Below are 14,734 nucleotides of genomic sequence, written 5' to 3'. Positions count from 1 at the left end.
ATATTAAATGGGATTAAGTTCGGATTGTAACCGTTATAATTTTGTAACTGTTACCATATAAATTTTAAGCATTACGAAATTAGAATTATTATAATATAAATATTATTGAATAAATTGAGTCCGTCCAACCGATTAAGAGTACAAATTTAAAATCAACTTATCAAAAAATCAAAATCGGCTGAACACCACTATATTTAAGGTTATGTAATTTTATAAATGGACCGATAAGATGGAGTGTCTTTTTTATTATGTTTTATGTCATGAGTACGAATAAGGGGAGACGGTTCATCGCTAAAATTAATCAGATTTATTATAATATTTATAATAGATACGATTTCATAATTATTACTAATCCTATCTAAAAATTAGAGAGATGACGTACTAGGCAGATATCCGCTCTGTTGACCGTGTGAAAACTTTGAATTAGAGAAAAATGACTTCTTTCTCTCTGCACACATCAAAGAAAGCATACAGGACGTCAGTGCTAAAAATCAAGAGAGGAGTACCTGACGTAGGCTCTCGATCCGATACTCAAGTCAGTATGCTAGCCCAGCGGAAATAAGAACAGTAGATAGCTAAGAGTAATTGAGAAGCATAATTGAGAGTAACTTGATGTGATTTCACTTACTCCGCTAATAGAGAAGACCTCTCCTTTATATACCACCTTTCATAACCTTCGGAATCATGAGGTGACAGAAAATGTCGGGTGTCAAAAGTTGTTGAGTAAGGGAATATATATAACTTGGGAGGCGTATAGTCACCATCCGAGGAATCTTCCGTAACTTGTGTGCATCCCTTTTGTAACTTATGTCATTAATGAGGCGGTTGAAGAAATATACTGCTATAAGTTGTCGGCTGATGGAAAGTGTAATCATCTTCGAGAAATGTTTTAGTGAATGCGCACATTACAATAAGGGAATATTCTCTGACAAAATGGTTGTTATTCTGACAGGTTATTATAATTCTCTGATCATGCTATCTGCTTAGTGTATCCTCAACCGGATCTTTAAACTGATCGACTGTATAATCGTCTTTTGTTTGGTTATGCATTAAGTGTTGTTGGAAATATGCTCTGAAAGTAATCTAAAGCTAAGTCCTCTAGGTCTGTTGGTCTTTAGCCGATCGATATATGTCAAGATACTTGCCTCTGAGGAATGGGGAACTGAATCCCGAAAGATTCAATCGATACTTTAAATCAATCGTCTATATAAGAGAAGACATGTCTTTAGAGTGAAAACCTGAGATCTGGAAATCCGATCGGGTTTATAAGTGGAACTACTTTTCTGTATGTATGAGCGGCGAGCATACTGAGCTGTATAAATCTGACCGGAATTATTACAGACTGACTATATTAAGGAAGATTGGAATGCTAGAAAATTCATAAGGTCGACCAGCAGTGGAGTCGACCGGTCATATGCTGAAAGATTTATACTAAGTGGGAAGCTGAGTTCCCTTACTCCGACTGAACGTATGACCGACTGGATCTATGATAGGTCAGACATCCCTTAAACTCGGTCAGTTATCAAATGATCGGATATATGATAGATGTCTTGACACAGGAATGGAGTACTAGGCCGGCTGTTCTCGTACTAAAGGTCTTAGCGTTGGACGAACAATAAAACCTCATGGAAAATGATACGCTAGTTGTCACCTCCCTTTAACTTTAACTATCACTTTATCTTAACTTTAGCTATCACATCATACTTAGATCCACCCATAATATCCAGGTATCAATTAACACAGATTTACTTTATTCCTATGAATCGATTTAGATTAATTACATATTCTAGGTTATAATAATACGAGGATTATCATTTAACAATGGGCTGATTGGATGAGAAATTTTTTTAATAAAAAAAATAAAAGAGAAACGTTCATTGGTTAAAAAAAAAAGGCGCTTGTTTGATTTTTTGACTTGATAAGACTTTACGTGACTGTTGGAAGCTTCTACAGCTTGTTCAAATTTCTGTCGATATTTCACGATAAGATTTGAGTGGACATTAACTCCTGTTCTTGGCCTCCTGCTCTATATAAAAACACGACGTCAGTCTAACGCTGCTTCCAGTGCTGAGTAATGCTTGAGATGAGAGACTTGGGCGCACCAATCAACCCCCTCGCCCTAATTGTGGCTCTCTTCCTCACACTCTCCAGTACTACTACTCTCGTCGTCGGAGGATTCACCGGCTTCGGCTCCGCCGCCGGCCCTTCAGTCATCATCGTCGGCGCCGGAATGTCTGGTCGACCCACCGACCCCTACTTTCTACCATATCCTTCACGCGCACGAAACCCATAAATTAAATGCTCTACCATTTATAAATTATATATTACAGGGATCTCTGCCGGGAAGACTCTGTCGGACGCCGGGATCAAGAACCTGCTGATACTCGAGGCGACCGACCGCATAGGCGGGCGGATGCGGAAGACAAACTTTGCGGGGATAAACGTGGAGATGGGAGCGAACTGGGTGGAGGGCGTCAATGGCGACACTGTCAATCCCATCTGGACCATGGCCAACAAGCTCAACCTCAGAAAGTTCCGCTCCGACTTTCGATGGCCTCTCCTCTAACGCCTACCAAGAAAAGTAATTAATATTATTACTTCCTAGCTATATATATATATATATATATATATATATATATATATATATATATACACACTCTTCTGATGAATATATATTTATAATTTTATACAGTGGTGGTCTTTATGAGAGCTCGGTAGTGGAGGGGGTGATCGATGAGTTCGACAAGGTGGACGAGGCGGCGAGCAAGTACTCCAAAGCGTTGCCTCCCAGCGGATCCAAGGACATCTCCGTGCTCACCTCTCAGCGGCTCCAAGACCAGTAATTAATATAATTAACTAGTTAAACCTGTCTAATTAACTACGTTAATTAAGTCTGTCTTAAATATTATATTAGTTATTAATTCGTTCATGCATGGATATATATATATGTACACAGCGTTCCTACGACGGCGTTGGAAATGGCGGTGGACTACTTCAACTACGACTACGAGTTCGCGGAGCCGCCGAGGGTGACGAGCCTGCAGAACACCGTGCCTTTAGCTACCTTCGCCGACTTCGGCGAAGACGTCTACTTCGTCGCCGACCAGCGAGGTTACGCGAGCGTCGTCTACGACTTGGCCAGCCAGTACCTTCGAACCAGCAGCAACGGCTCCATCATCGACCCTCGCCTTTCCCTTAACAAGGCATATGAAAACATTTTTAAACATTAATAATTAATAATTGCACATAAAATTATATTATTATTATTTCTTATTTATTTATTTTTCTAATTGAAATATTTATTAATCATCTAACTATATAATATATTTGTATCATCTTAACTACTGAAGTATTTCTTATTTTTTTTTTCAGATTTTCTTTTTAATATTTTTATTTCTTATCTTATATATTAATTTTCACACATCCATTTTTAACATCACCTCGTAACATAATAAATTTAATCATCATTTTATAAAATTTTAAAATTAAAATAAACATCTGACGTTTTTTTTTTCAACGACTCTTGTAAAAAAACAAATAAATTACAGGTGGTTAGACGTATCCAATATGGCCCTGGCGGCGTCACTGTTTCCACAGAGGATGGATCTGTTTACAAAGCGAACTATGTGTTGGTTTCAGTCAGTATTGGAGTTTTGCAAACAAAACTCATCAAGTTTGAGCCAGTCTTGCCTGTAATTATTAATTGACTTCGAACTAGCACACACTTTAATTTAGTTTAATTAGTTCATGAATTAATGGATATATATATATATATATATATATATATGCTCTGATTTGTAGGATTGGAAGATCCTCGCAATATATCAGTTCGATATGGCAGTGTACACCAAGATCTTCCTCAAGTTTCCTTCCACGTTTTGGCCTCAAGGAAATGGAACTGAGTTCTTCATCTATGCTAGTGAGAGAAGAGGATACTACCCAATTTGGCAGGTGTGTATATATATATATACTAACTACATATAACCATCTTTAGATGTCAATTATACTGATGAACAAAGTTGTCATTGTAGCAATTTGAAAAGCAATACCCGGGAGCTAATGTTCTATTAGTCACCGTCACGGATGAAGAATCGAGAAGGATCGAGCAACAACCAGACTCGCACACGAAGGCGGAATGCATGGAGGTGTTGAGGAACATGTTCGGAAAAGATATACCGGAAGCAACCGATATACTTGTTCCAAGATGGTGGTCGGATAGGCTCTTCAAAGGCACATTTTCGAATTGGCCGTTGGGAGTCAATCGATTTGAGTACGATCAAATTAGGGTAATTGTTTTTACCCTAACATGATCTACATCTAATTATTGCTCTTCCATATTAGTTCATACCCTAGAACCTAATAACTATACTTAATTAATCGCTTTATACGAGTTATCAATTATCCACTGCTTAAATAAGACTTTAACATCAAGGTATAGAACTTCTTGGTACGAGGAGAAGTACTGATTAATTGTGAACACTTTCCTTGTTGTGAAGGCACCGATTGGGAGGGTTTACTTCACCGGTGAGCACACGAGTACCCATTACAATGGCTATGTGCATGGTGCTTATCTTGCAGGTCTGAGTTTGTGGTTATTTTTCTCTACTTTCTAATTCGCCATAGCCGATGATATTTTGGATTCGAATGACTATTTCTACCGACTAAAGGTTTGATTATGATGTTAACTTCTCAGGGATCGATTCGGCAAATATAATGATCAGTTGCATCAAGAAAGGATTGTGCAAGTATGAAATCAAGCCAAAGGAATCGTAGATCAAGAAGGTACGTAATACTATGACTTTTTTTTTTCAAAAATATAAGAAAAATAATAATCCAAGACTTCTAGTCATTTGTAATTAAAAACCTAAAAGAACACCCAAAAGTTGAATAGATTTGTAAGAACATGTAGTTTTTTTTATGCTAATATGCAAGCTAAGTAACAATTATATTGATCTCAATTGCTTTTTGCCATACAGGTTGATCACAAATAAGGCAGCCATAATTCTTGAACGAGGATGTAAAATCATCATTTTAATTTGCTTATCGATCAAGTAGGTTATGTAGAAATAAGGCGTGCCATGGTTAGATCTATGATTAATTTGGTTCTCCTATGTAGTAAGTGTACCATTTGTGGATGTGTTAATGCATTAGGTCAAATCCAATTTGCTTTCAAAATGCATCTACTTTTTTGAATTTCGCTTAGAAGCGATTGTGAGCCACAAATATCTCCCCCTATATATCACTAAACTATGATTGAGAGATATGGAATAAAACTCAAGTGAATGCAACTATAAATTCTTTTTCGCCCCTAACCTAAGAGTTAGGATAGTTTGTGGAATGATTTGAAAGACTTATATTGAAGTGTTAATTTAGAGGGTGAGCCACTAACCACCTCTAAAGGTATTCATAGAATTTAATCTACTATTATGTTCAAAATCCAAAATGTTGGGACCCATGTGAGCTCGAGGGGTGAATAGCTTCGATTACTTCTCATCTTCACTTTGTGTTCGTCATTGAATGTGTAACGAAAACATCAAGCAACCTCATTCTTGGAAACGTCTCATACACAACACCTTGGTTTTACTTGGTATCTACCTTCTTTAAGTGACTAATCCAAAGGTCCACTCCTAACGATCTTCTTCCACTATAAACTCCTTCATTCTTAGAAATTTTCCGGAGGCGAAGAAGCCTCTTACAAGCTTGATTGCAGAAGAACACAACAAGATGAACAAATGCAAATACAATTGAAAACAAAAATAACTTTACAATAAAACCTCACTTTGCTTGCTATCTTGTTGCTTGAAAATATCCCTTGTTGACTCAGAAATGCATCAGCACTTCATCTCAGAATCTCCAAGAACTAGTGACTTAAAATCTCCACGAAACCACCTTTTCTAGGAAGCTTTCGAGCTAGAATACGCTTCCCAATCAATTAGCCTTACCCCAATCAATTATCAGTCGGATCCGATTGTTCAAACCTGTAGAACAACTCTTTTTTACCCAACTAATCGATTGGTAAGTCACACCAATCGATTGTTGGATGTCAATCGATTCTGCATCCTTCTTTCGAACAATCGATTGCAACAATTGATTGATTACTGCCAATCGATTCCGAGTCATTCTGTGCTCTCGAAATAAACTCTCAATCAATTGCATTGGGCCAATTGATTGCCCAGCCCTAAACCCCGAGTTTGGGTTTAGGGTTTACCAATCGATTGCCACCTCTCATCAATCTATTGGTAACCCTAAATTCAGCTATTCAACTCAGAATTCGTGTCTTGTCTGGTATCTGTTGACTTCAACCTATCAAAACTTTCTCTTTCCAACATCCAGTCATCCATGATATGTTGGGACTTCCCATTGTCCAATATCCGATCAATCCTGATCTATCGGGACTTTCTTACCAAGTGTCCAGTCAATCTTTGCCCCACTTAGACTTTTCTCTCGATAACTTTCCATTAGACTTTCAATCACCAAGTATCCAGTTAACCTTTGATCCACTTGGACTTTCCTCTTACCTACTTCTCATTGGACTTCGACATCGTCAAGAATCTGGTCAATCTTGACATACTTGACTTCTCCCTCATATATTGATCAAACATAGAAACTCAAACTCGAGTTAACTTGAACTTTGTCAACATGGCCAACCTTGACCCGAGATCGATTACATCAACAATCTCTCTCTTTTGATGTTTGACAATATATTAAGTTAGGCTAACTCATTAGTCTAACTTTCTTCTTCTCATGCCAAAGCATGAATGAGAGTTTCCTAATTCTTAAATCCTACATTCTCCCCCTTTGACACACATCAAAAATCTCTTCCAAAATTTCATTCATTTTAACTATTCAGCATCCCAATAGAGGTTGTCTACCTCCTATTGTTTCTAATGCTCCACCTTGACCACTCAACCATTATCCTTCAAATTTTCTCCTTTCTTATCCAAATTATGTCTTTAAGGTGGACCTCCGCTCAAAGCATCTTTTAATTTTTATTATTGCACCAATAATGATTTAAAGTTCCTAAACCTTCATGAAATCCTAAGAATTTAAGTCATGAGGTTGAAAACCTAACCTTGAGTCTAAACTTTCTCCTTAAATCCTCATCTTCCCTTTTTTAACATCCCTTTCTCATTTTTATCAATAAAATCACCTTTGAACGATTATCCAAGAATAACAGAGGGTTAGGGATAGTTACAATACCTTAATGTGAACCAACTAAAATAAACTCATTTTAGTCAAAATATACAACTACCAATTGATTGGTATCAGTTAACAATTGATTGGTACTTGAGTTAATCGATTGGTGTCAGCTCCCAATCAATTTCCGTATGTATCAATTGTTAGAGCAATCTAAGTACCCTAGGTTTTGATATTTGAGAAAAGGTTTAAGTTAGATTTATTATTATATTTTATATGCATTGTGAGTCTGCAGGATACAGGTACAACAAGGAAAGTCCAAGTATGAGCTTGGCAAAAGAGAAAAGTCCAAGAGGAGTCTTGGCGGTGTAAGTCTAAGTATGTAGTCTTGGCAACATAAGTCTAAGTGTGACTTGGTAATGTACTCAGGGGTCAAATCCTAGGGTTAGAGTTTGACCAGTTGACTGGGGCAGGGCATAGAATATTTCTACGCCTGATGGTTACGAAAATAGTGGTTTAGTACTATAGCAGTTAATCGTTTCTGTAGCAATCAACAGTTACTGTAATAGTTATTGTAGCAGTGGATTGTTACTATAACAATCATTGGTACACTGTAGCAGTCGACTGATACACTGTAATAGTCAACTGGTATCGAGTCGTTGGCCTATAACGATCAAATTCCACTTAGAACTAGTCAACTGCTATCTTTACCAGTCAACTGATGGCGGAAAAATAGCTTGGTGTTTTTCTCCCGAGCTCTATTTAATAGATCTCGGGGTGCTTGGGCATGGTTGACGAAGTTAGTGGTGGTTAACTCTAATTAGAGTCTACAAGTACTCAAGTGATCTAGTGTGGTCTTGTGCGAGTTGTGGTGAGGTTTCTCCACCCACAAGGAGCTATGCGAGCTAGCCGGCATTTGTCAGGGATTGATCCATCGACGGATTGAGGTCGCCCACCTTACGGACATGCCGTGGAGTAGGATCCCTAATCTCCGAATCACGTTAAATGAACGTGTATTGGTTTGCTTTCTTGTTTATTATTTTCTAGAGTTAACTTTCTTTTTGTTTGTTAGTATTTTTGCTTCCGCTGTGCCTAACAATTGTAGGAAGCTATTCACCCCCTTCTCCTCTAGCGAGTGTCAAGGTTCTAGCAAGTGGTATTAGAGCTTGGTTGCTCTTTGTTGGACTAATCACCAAAGGAGCAACCGCTAGAGAAGAAGATGGAGTTGGAGGGTCCTCTTGAATGGGACATCTAGATCCTACCTCCATATGAGTACGAAGACTTCAACTATTGGAAGTTGCGCTTGGAGACGTGATTCCAAATGGATTGGAACTATCGGATGACATTGGAGGAGTCATTCAAGACTCCAACCGACAAGAAGGGAAAATACCTCCTCCCTTAGTATTGGAACGAGGAGCAAAGGGAGCAATTGAAGGAAGACAAGGAGGTAACTAGAATTTTAATTAATTTATTACCTCATAATGTGATATTAAATGTAGGTGAGTACAAGAGTGTTCATGAGCTTTGGAGCAAGGTGATTGCGCTCCATAAAGATACTGCACAACTCCAAGGAGTGGAGGAACCCAAGAAGAAGGGTCCATTGGTCCAACGGAAGGACCAATCGGATGTTGACACATGCTTAACATCCGAGAAGGAGAAGGAAGATGAGGAGGTATCATCCACATTTTCAAGGGAGGAAGAAGTGGAACCATCCACATTTTCAAGTGAAGAGGAAGAAGAGCAATCCAAGGAAGAGAAATCTTGGAAGCTCAACCGTCCACCTTGACTACCAAGAAGAGCACAAATGACCACATCAAATGCTTTGAGTGTGGTAAAATAGGGCACTACAAGAGTAGGTGTCATTCACTCAAAAAGATAAAGGAGGTAATCCCTAAACCTGGTAAAGTTACTTTAAGAACTAACATGAGTTGTAGGGATAGAGTCAAGGAGAAGAAGCACATTAGGTGTTTTAGATGTAGTGAGTGGGGACACTATCACACGAAGTGTCCAAGGAGAGGAGAGCTCAAGAAATTGACGCACTTGAAGAAATGGAAAAGAAGATAAGCTCAAGTCAAGTAGGAGATTCAAAGATAAAAGGGAAGGCAATCCCTATTTTAAAGTTTAATCCAAGTTCAAATTCCTTCATGCTTGTTAGGAATATTAAAAATTATGTATCCATGCATAATTATGGATTTAGGTACAATGATAGGAATAGGGTTAACACGGTAGATAACTATAGGAAATTATGTAAGATTAGACCTAACAAGAAATAACATACCTTACCTAAGGAGAGGAAGGTGGTTGAAAACCTAGGCATTAATCCCAAGAAGGAGAGACATATGCCTAGAAAGGTGAGTAGGTCTAGGAATGTCCAAGGTGGACAAGTTGACTCTAGGGTTAGAACCCTAGAGTTGAAAAATCAAGCCTTGAAGTCAAGGTTTGAGAAAATGGAGAAAGTCCTAAATAGGTTCATTATTGAACCTAAAGAACTTGACATGTGTTTGGGTGGTCAAAGACTCAAAAATATCAAATTGGGTCCTTCCATGCCCAAGAGGAGGTCAAGTGATAGGATGACACATGAAAATGGCAAGGGAGGAGTGACCAAAGGCAAGGGAGAATCATCTAAGGCCAATGAAAAGAAATGTACTAGGGTAGTATATAATTATGGAAAAGATGAGTTGTCCAAGGTTAAGGACAAGAAAAAATTAACCAAAGATAAGATGTCTAAGGTTAAAAAAGTTAAGTTTGTAGGGCAAGTGTCATCCGAGGTGGACCGAAGTGGCCTAGATGTAGTGGATGAGTCACCTAGGGAGGTGGCTAAGGATAAGAGCTCTAGGGGGAGCTCAAAGAGTCTTTGGGACATATGATAAATGAATCGTAAGTGGACCATATTTGGGACTCAAGATGGGTCATCAAATGTGCCAAAGTGATTTGGAGACGGATTTGAGTCTCAAATCAAGAAATTGACACAATGGGGGTTGAGTTTCATGCATGAAAATATGATTTGGGTTCATATTGTATAAAAATTAGTTTTTGATGTATAGATATCATATAAACTAATGATAGGGATGCATTATGGTTTAGTATAGGAAAATACATTAAGAGGAAACCAAAACTAGGACTTTAGGTCAAGGTTCAATTGAACCATTTAGATAGTTTTGAGTTTTATGTTAATCTTGGGATCCATGATAAACATATTTTTGTATATATTTTTTCAAAGTAGACATTGGTAAAATAAACCTCTCCACAAATTTAAAAATTTTTAGAGGTCTATGGAATTTCTGGTATATTTCTAAAGTTAGGTCAGAAATACTATTTTTGGCTAAAATAATATACCAGTCAACTAACACAGTCACTAGTTGACTGATAACATTGTTTACGAGCACAGAATGTCTTTGTAAGCTCATTTTGAACAGGACAGTGTAGGATCGAAAAGAATTTAGATATCTTCACAATGGTATGATATTGTCCACTTTAGGTCTAAGCCCTCATGGTTTTACTCTTGGGCTCTCCCCAAAAGACCTCATGCCAATGGAGATATCTTTTTCTTATAAATCCATGATCTTTCCCATGTGTTTTTAATGTGGAACTATATTTGCAACTTTACAACCCCAACAATCCCCCCTCAAACAAAGGACCATAGAGTCCCCCTCGAGCATCGGGTCACTTTTGACCTGCTCAGGGCCTCCCCTCAAGCGTCGGGTCACTCTTTACCTGCTCAGGGCCTCCCCTCAAATATCGAGTCACTCTTGACCTGCTCAGGGCTTCTCCTACTTTATTCAAGGTTTCACTCACATGGTTTAATCTTAGATCATGACTATAGCTCGTGTTTCTTCCGGCGGTTAGTTCGGTGAAGAGTGACCTCGCTCTGATTTTGCTTAAGGCAAGCGACCAGCTCTACCTTCTTCTCCTCCTCCAAGTCGACGGCGATAGAGGTTGTTGCCTCCGCTCGGTTGAGGTAGATCTGGACCTCCTCCTTTCCTTCATTCATTAAGGTAGGGGGTTTTTCAGTGATCGTGTTTAACTCCAGTCGCGCAGTCTTCCGAGCATTTCTCACCTCAGATATGACCATCTCAACGTAGCGTCGCTGAGTGGCCACCTGATCGCCCTTGACTTCGCCCACCCGGTCGTCTACCGGGAATTTGATTTTTTGGCAGAAGTAGATACTACCGCCCGGAACTCGTTGAGGGCTGGTCGGCCCAGGATGACATTGTAGGCCGATGGCGCGTCCACCATAATGAAGTTGGTGGTCCTGGTTCTCCTCAGTGGCTCCTCCCCGAGTGAGATGGCTAGTCGGGCTTATCCGAGCGGTAACACTTCATTGCCCATGAAGCCGTAGAGAGGGGCCGTCATGGGCAGCAGCTCGCTTCGATCAATTTGTAATTGATTGAACGCCTTCTTGAAGTTGATATTCACCAAACTCCCTGTATCAACAAAAGTTCGATGAATAGTGTAATTAGCGATTATCGCTCGGATGATTAGCGCGTCATCGTGAGAGATCTCTACTCCCTCCAAGTCGTTGGGGGCGAAGCTGATCTAGGGCCCTTCAGCCTTCTCTTTGCTACATCCCACGGCATGAATCTCCAACCACCGAGCGTACGACTTCATGGCTCTGTTGGAGTCGCCGCCGGTCGACCCTCTGGCTCTCATGCCTATCTCTCCTCGGGAAGCATTGTTTCTGTTTTCTTCTTCCCGAGCGGATGGTCTATTTCGCTCGGCCGGGACTCGGGAGGGATCCGTGTCATCCCTCTGCTGATGTTGATGGTGCCGCTCGAGCGCCCTTCTACCGTCCTCATGCCGCTCCGCAGAGCGATGTCTCTATCGTCGATCGGGAGAAGGTGATCGACAGCGGTATCCTCTTGGGGTCGATCAGCTGACGATTGACGTCAGTTCACGACAATCCTGCGTGTTGTGAGTCGTTGATTGATGAAGTGAACAAAACATCGGCGGCCATACCTTGCCCTTTGATGCCTTCGGCCGACCGGAAGCCACATGCTACATGGCATGTGTCCTGATCTCTTGGTGTGGCTGCACTCCTTCGGTCCTCGACCCCTTGGGTGGTTAATGGCTGCTTGACAGTCGGCGCTCAGTCGACATCGAATGTTCAGTCGGCGCCTCCTTTCTTCTGGCTGTCTGGACTTCTTCCACATTGATATATTCGTTGGCCTTCTTGAGCATGTGGTCGAAGTCCCTAGGCGGCTTCCTGATGAGTGATCAGAAAAAATCTCCTTCAGCGAGCCCCTAGGTGAAGGTGTTCATCATTATCTCGAACGAGACCGAGGGGATGTTCATGGCTACTTGGTTGAATCGCTAGATATACGCTTGGAGCGCTTCCTTGGGCCCTTGCTTTAGGGCAAAGAGGCTGACACTCGTCTTCTGGTAGCGTTGGCTGCTGGCGAAATGATGTTGGAATGCGACTCGGAAATCTTTGAAGCTTCGTATCGAGCCGTCCGGTAGTCTTTGGAACCAGTGCTGCACCGATCCGGAGAGCGTAGTGAGAAAGATTCTGCACTTCACCCCGTCTATATATTAGTGCAGCGTGGCCTCGTTGTCGAACCGGTCCAGATGATCATCTGGATTGGTCGATCCTTTGTATGTCCCGATCGCCAGCGGGGTGTAGTGTCTGGGCAGAGGGTCTTATAAGATCTCCTCTGAGAACTGCCGGTTGATCCGTTCGGGCGACGCGTTGTTTCAAGGCGCCTTGCCTTTTCGTGCGTCCCGGATGGGATCATCATCCGAAGACGATCCCCACTCTTGATGCGCCTAGGCTATCTCCGAAGGAGTTTGGAACAAAGCGTGATGGAAGGGGATTGACGCGGGCGGTGCTTCACCCTATGTGTCGGTCGGCCTTCGGTTCTGCCCCCATAGGGAGATTTGTGTTGGAGCAATCTGGGTACCCTAAGTTTTGATGTTTGGGCAAATGTTTAAGTTAGGATTATTGTAGTATTTGATATGCATTGTGAGTGTGCAGGATACAGGTACAACAAGGAAAGTCCAAGTGTGATCTTGGCAAAGGAGGAAAGTCCAAGGATGAGTCTTGGCGGTGTAAGTCCAAGCATGTAGTCTTGGCAATGTAAGTCCAAGTGTGACTTGGCAATGGATGAAGTCCCGGAGGCGCGACCTCTTGTCAAAGGAAGACCCGACAATAATGACAAGACCGATAGAAGCTTCAGAAGGCAAGACGTGAAGGATGGGGAGGCATCCGAGGGACGCAAGGCTGATAAAGGAGGCTAGAAGGCTAGGTCTAGGGTGGTCGGGCGAGAACGAGTGCTGAGCGAATGTACTCGGGGTAAAACCCTAGAATTAGGGTTTACTATAGCAGCACTGTAACGTTACTGTAGCAGCACTGTAGCGTTACTGTAACAACACTGTAGCAGTACTGTAGCAGTCGACTGGTGGTTTCATCAGTCGACTGATGCAGTCGACTGGGAGCGAACAGAGAGTTGGTATCGAGCCGTTGGGCTGCAACGGTCGAATTTCCACGAAGGGCAGTCGACTGCATGTTTTGGAAGTCGACTGGTAGGCGGGGTTTTCTAACTTGTGGCCTATATAACCAAGCATTGGAAGCTTGGTTAAGGTTGACGAAATAGAGGTGGTTAACCCCTATTAGTAGTCTACCAGTGCCCTAGCCTCTCAAGAGTCCTTGGTGAGAATTTGTGGCCAGGTTTCTCCACCCACAAGGAGCTACACGAGCTAGCCGGAGGTTTTCCGGGGAGTCATCCATCGACGGATCGAGATCGTCCACCTTACGGACAACCGTGGAGTAGGAGCTTCATCTCCGAACCACATTAAACAACGTGTCATTGAGTTTGCTTCTTGTTTATTGTTTTCTAGGGTTAGCTTTGCTTTTGTTTGTTAGTATTTTTGTTTCCGCTATGCACTAACAAGCGTAGGAAGCGACGATTTGGGTGAGACGCTATTCACCCCCCTCTAGCGAACGTCAAGGTCCTAACAATTTGCTCCGCTCGATCTTCCCGCCCCGCTCATCTTCCGATCGTCGATGTTGCAGGTTGTGGCGCTTGCCAATCGGTTAACGCCTGTTGTTATTGTTGCTCGATCATCTTTGCTGCTCGGGCTTGAACGAGCATCTCAAGCTCCTCCTAGGTGAGCGTCACAGTGGTGAGTCGCCCAACACCCTCCATCTTCTTGACTCGGATGTAGGCTACGTTCCCACAAACGGCGTCAAATATGATCCTGTCTGAAAGTCGAAGAGACGGAAAGCTGGGGATGTGGCGCTCACGCTGACCTCATGTGGACTGCTCGCGGACCTGCAACACAGACTACGTCATTGTCGTGACAGGGAAGGGCTCCCTGGCATTGGCTCTCCAACGCTCAAGTCAATTATCAGCGATGAAGTGGAAAGCGAAGCAACAAGAAGACTACTGTTGCACAAACAGTGAATATCGCACGCCTCCACTGATACTTGGAACCCCCCCCCCCCTTTTATATATAACTTCGGTAGTGCACGTGCATGCTTCCCAAGACAAGCACGCTTCCCAAGGCGAGCACGCTTCTCAAAGCTTTTCCTGAAAAGAAGTGTCAGTAAAGTGTCTCTGACATAGTACATTAATAGGCCGAGCATATATCTGGAGTGATA

General features: G+C 41.6%; 1 pseudogene; it reads left to right on the top strand.

The window, feature by feature from the left end:
• The first annotated feature begins 2,078 nt into the window (after positions 1-2,078).
• LOC121985147 lies at positions 2,079-5,175 on the top strand (annotated as a pseudogene).
• Positions 5,176-14,734: the final 9,559 nt, after the last annotated feature.

This window comes from Zingiber officinale, chromosome 5B, assembly GCF_018446385.1.
Source record: "Zingiber officinale cultivar Zhangliang chromosome 5B, Zo_v1.1, whole genome shotgun sequence".
NCBI lineage: Eukaryota > Viridiplantae > Streptophyta > Magnoliopsida > Zingiberales > Zingiberaceae > Zingiber > Zingiber officinale.
This window is presented reverse-complemented; position numbering and strand designations above follow the sequence as displayed.